Consider the following 5,732-nt stretch of genomic DNA (forward strand, 5'->3'; position numbering starts at 1 on the left):
AGGAAATCTGCCTCTTCAAATCCACATCCCTCTTATTGATCCCTTCTTATCACGTAGTGTTAAACGTGTTATAATTGCAACCAGCTCACATTTCAGAAAAGTTAATAGACAACAAGTTGTTCACCTTCAATGACCATGTTCACTGTCACGGTACCAATAACACAACCCACAGCTTCTAACCAGATGCAGACGTTTCAGATCTTTGTCATTGTGTTAACAATAAGAAACACAAAGGTTGAGTCCCACCAGAATGACTTGGTTTGGATCCAGATCAGAACCTGCTGACTGGTATCGATTTAGATTCTGATAGATCGTGTTGGTTAGGATCATCAAGTTGAAGGTCACAGTTTGTGGAAAAGTCGTAGATTAAAGAAACAACCGTTTCTCACCGGAATCGAACGTGTGTCTCTTGTGTGACGGTCCTCAGTTTCATCAAATGATCAACTTAATTCCTTCTGCTGAAGGTCAGCAAACAATAAAACTATGGGTCATACTCATAAAGGTCTTTTTACTCTGTGGGGAATCTCAATGACGTTTTTCAAGATTTGAGAGTATGAATCATCAACTGGAAATAGACAATTTATTCCCATGATGGTAGAGTTGAGTTCCCTGTAAAAAGGTTTCCATTAGACTGAATTCATTATAGATTATTGCAATACGTAATAAAAGAAGGACTTGTGCATTGTAGTCTAAGTGTGCGGACGTATTTGTCTATATGGATGCTCGATGTTGACTCACATGTTAAAGCATGGCCTCATTACAAGTGAGCAGTAGCATTTTTAGCTTCTTCATGGAGGGTTTTTGTTATTGTCCTCGTGTGGAAGCAGCGTTACACAAAACCAACGAAATGGATTTCAACAAAACTTGAGGGAAGGAACGGACCCGAGCCAAGAAAGACACCAACAAACTTTGGTGTGGATCTGCCCAGTTTGAACCGACTTCCCGAAGAAATATATTTAAAAAAACAGCCAGATTCAGTGGACTGGTGTGTTACCTTGGAGAGGACTGTTGTCCGAGGTATTCACTCTACTTAGTGCGATTCTATAGTCTGTTTTCTTTTGTAGCCCTTCAGAGTGCATCAAGTCAGAGCTAACAGTTTAATTTTGAATAGAGAAGCTGCTCGATGCACTTCAAGATGCATTAAACTCTTTTGCCTAAGACATCAACTTCCACAGAAACCATCATCTCAGATACTTGAACACAAAACCATAGAACGTGAGTGAATGGCTTGTTTTGATAAACTGCACTTTACATTGAGATGATGCAGAAACATGTGAGAAACCACTGAATCCATATTGAACTGTTTTCGTAATAGCTATTGTTCTGAAGTGTCCCCATTGAGGAAGACGGCCTTGGGCCCATTCCAGTTTGAAAGACGGAGGAGCAGCTTGTAGGAATCTATGATCTTTATCCATCGAGCAGGACTCAACCTACAAGAAAGTCATTCACCTGTAAACAGAACGGAGAGAGAGAGAGCGTTCCAACGTCTCCGCCGTGTAGTTTCAGCCTGAAGAGGAATCTCGCGATCACAATTATCAGTTTAATTACGTGCGATAGCTATCGGGCCCTGCAGCGCTATCACACAGGATCTGCGTTTAGGGGAGTTGTGCAGGGATTGGCTTAATGAATTTCACATCGGCGGCTCCAGCCTTGTTATTAGCAGTGACATCCCAGCATCTAATAATCCCTTTTAATACTCCCGTCAAACGGAGCTGAAGAGATCAGCGCTACATGCTGGAATAACCCAGAACAAGCAGATACAGTGATTAAGTCGTTTCTCCTCCACCGCAGAATGTGACGAGTGATCACAGGTTGCACCGACGTTTCAGGTTTTCCCCCCGAAGCAGACGTGGATGATAAAAATAAAATGAAAGGCAGGTTTCTGCAGCATCATCATTATCCCTCACTCATCCCCGTTTCACCTCAAACAAGAGGAAAATATATATTTTAAGTGAATTCCTGGCAGCGAACAACAAAATGCAAATGGAGCCAATCAGGGGCCGTCCGCCAGCAGCCAGATTTATCCATGGAGGAGCTGAGGGACCTTGCTTCCACCTTTACAGACACCTTCAGCTTGTTGGCAGAGAGGGTTTTTTTTGTGGCCGAGCGGCAGATGTGTTCGCGTCTCCTCCGTGCCTGAGACGTTTTTAGTGCAGAACTTTACGGTGAATGTAATTCAGGGATTAAAGCAGATAAGGCCGGATCTCTGCGGCTCGTGGTCGAGTCCGGTGCGGCTGCCAGGGCTGGAGACGCATGGCTCTCGAGCTCCCGGGTTTCAATTGGAGCCCGACTGCAAGCGAGCGGAGAGCCGATCATTCAACACCAACTTTCATCCACAGACTGTTTCTTTTTCCATCCTCTCCGCTCTTTGTTGTGTGTTTTTTTGTCCAGAGGAACTGATGACTTCCCCTTCGCTGTCACTATATTTATCTCCATCGGGGTATTTTTTCTTTTCAAAATGAATAACTACCAAAATAATAATAATAAAAAAGGCAGACACCAGCCTTGAGGAAGAAAACTGGTACGTTATTAAGTCGTGGCCATTACTTAATTAAAAAGAGCTCCAAAGGGAAACATGGCCGCTCCTATTTCCTTAAACCTTCTTCTACTCTAATAGAGGTTGTATCATGAATAATTGAAATGGCGTCTTCCTCCTCCTCCACACACACGTAAGAGCTTCTCTCTCCTTTTTTTTGCTAATATTTGCACTTTGAGTTCTTATGTGTAATGTTTTTTTTTCCCAATAAACATTTCTAGGAAGCATGAATGCAACTGCTTTTCATTGGTGGATGCTGAAAGTCAAGGTTTAAACAGAGCACCCTCCCACGGGGTTATACATGTGGGCTGATGAAACCTGGTCTTTTATAATCCTTTAAAATGCAGACATGTTATTAAACTGTAGGTTTTACAGAAATGTCAAGAAATCACTCTCATGTGTTCTGAGCTGTTCCCAATTATGTTGCGATGACAACGTAATCACTGGCTGGATCATATGCAGAGGAAACTCTACTGGAATAACGGGAACATTGCATTTACTGCACAATTAAAGTTTAAATTTAACCAATTTAACCAAGAAATAAATTACAGAAGACGAAGATATTGTCTGAATATTTAAACGAGATATCACTCTACTTGCTAAATACTTTAAATTAACAACATATCCTCATGTAAGTATGTTTCCATCAAAATTATAATTGCCATCGCAAATTAAATAGTACGTAAACACAATTTGTGTGAGACACGGTCGGTTTGTGAATCTTGTCGTTCACACGATAAGCTGCAGCACAAACACTCCCTGGCATCGCACCAACAACAGCCCCTCAGAAGTTTACAACAAAGTAATGTGGAAAATCTACTAATAACTGTAAATGGAGATCAGTTTGAAAGCTGCATCGAGTCGTCTAAAGTAAATTAATGTCGCTGCCGTCTCCGGCATAACAGAGACAAATAAACCTCCTTTGAATGTTAAACATTTATGTTCAGAAAGGCAGAAAGAAGAAATGTGTTGTCGACACAGCTTTAAGGACACTTAAGCACTAATTCAAATAAATACTCTAAACTGAATAAATAACACATTTCCGAAAACATTTACATCTGAAAGAAACAAAGAAAGATGTGAAACTTAAGTCGCAATTTCAGTAGCACTTAGAGAAATACTTCTCTCTCTTGAATATATTAAATTAATCTATTTGATTGACACACTTGACCTCGTTGCTTATTAAAGTTTAACAACTTCTAAAATTACCTGTGTATTTGTCGTATTTTGACTATTACACATACTTTAAAAAGTTCTCAGTATAATTCAGTTTTGTCAATTTAGAAATTAATCACAAGTCAAGGATCAGAAGTCCTTGAAGTATAACTCAGAAACTAAATTATAACTTATTATTTCCATTGTATCCTCAGGTCTCATTTTCTGTCTCGTTCTTAACCAACATATTTATATAACTTATCATTTCTACTGTTATTGTGGTTAAATCTGCAGCTTGTTAAATGATGAGGGAGAGTTCAGAAAAAAACTAACTATCCTGTCTTATTCTCTCAAGTGGAAAAAAAACTCAACAATCTGAATGGATCATTCTTTTCCTCCAAATGGCCTCAAATTTGACATGATTGAATGTTTTTATAATGTTCCTTCTTCTCAGGATGTGGATATAGGACACGACTCGTGCTCTTCACATGAGGTCCTGCTCGAGTGCTAACAATAGGTTACCTTAGCAAAAGCACATGTCTAGTGTGCAGGTTACAGGGGGAAGTGAACACAATGTGTTTTAATAAGCTTGTAATGAGCCGAAAGGAGGAATTTGTGTGTTTTTCATTGTACTTCAGAATGTGGACTTTATGTCTACGTGGACAGTGGCTCCTCTTCTCCGGCTCGAGAGATTGTGGCCGTGCCTTAAGGCCGCCGCAGGTTCTAGCAAAAGCTTGAAGCGGATGTTGAGGCAACGATGAACCTTTAACACAGACGTGGACCATTAAAGGTTAACAGGTCAATGGGGGGGGGGGGGGGTTGTCGACCCAATGTCTCGAAGCATAAACACGGTTTCTAGAAATGTTAGGAGCCGTTTATCCTCTTGTGAAAAACGAGTGTTTACAGCTGCAGAAGACGTACGATTTCACTTACATGATTTAAAAATTCCCCGGACGTACCGCCCCCCCACTTTATTACATTTTTTTTTTGTTCCATTGCCTTTCAACAGGACATATTTAGGTAATGGAAGGTCTTATTAAAGCAGACAAGTTCATTTGTTTAAGTCATTTAGGGCACGGAGGTCCTTAATGGCTAATGATTTATCGCAGGAAGGGGATTCAGCATTCATGCATCCTCAGACTCGGCTGGTCCTGCCTGAGCGTGGGGGGGGGGGGACGGGGGACGGGGGGGGGCAACGTCATGTTACACAGGAAATTAGACTCACCGGAAGTGGCTGTTTTTTGACTTGAGAATTAATCACGGAGGAGACAGTGACGGACGAGTGGAGGGAAACTGTCACACTGAGATCTCTGCAGAGCACATCAGAGAGTGGATGAGGGGCAGGCAGGCAGGTGGAGGGGGGGGGGGGGGAGCTGGCAGCCTGGAGAGGTGCGCTGGGGATGGCAGGTCTGCTGGGTTGAAGGGTGATTAAGAAGGGCACTGTGACACGAGAGGAGACGAGGGGGGGGGGGGGGGGGGTGGTAGACGTCCTAAAGCTCGTCTCCAACTTCTGGAGTCATTACAGCTACGAGTCCTTTGAAATCCTGCTTTCCACACAATAAGCTGAAAGACGCCCGTGTCTCTTCAGAAGGAATCTTTGATCGTCTTCTCGTCTCAATATGGCATCATCTGCCTTTTTGCTTACGTTGCCCCCCCTCCCCCCCCCCCGGCTCGCCGTACGTCATCGCAGCAGATGGGCTGTGCATCCTTCACTTGGTGCCCTTGTTCGGGTGCACGGCTCTGCAGTATTCATGTCTCGTCTTCCCCACGTCCCTCGAAGTCAAAGTTGGTTTGGTCATTTTACTTTGACAAAGTCACAAAAGTCAAACGATCGCTTGTTATGAGCTCGTAGGAGAGTCGGAGGCTGGGTCAGCAGATTGTGTAGAGCTCGGCGAGTCCTTGGCGTCGCCTGATGAGATGAACCTTGAACCTTCACCAGCCTGGAACCTTCACCAGCCTGGAACCTTCACCAGCCTCGAACCATCATCAGCATTGAACCTTCACCAGCCTCCAACCTTCACGAGCATCAGACCTTCACCAG

The sequence above is a fragment of the Platichthys flesus genome, chromosome 9, assembly GCF_949316205.1.
Source record: "Platichthys flesus chromosome 9, fPlaFle2.1, whole genome shotgun sequence".
NCBI lineage: Eukaryota > Metazoa > Chordata > Actinopteri > Pleuronectiformes > Pleuronectidae > Platichthys > Platichthys flesus.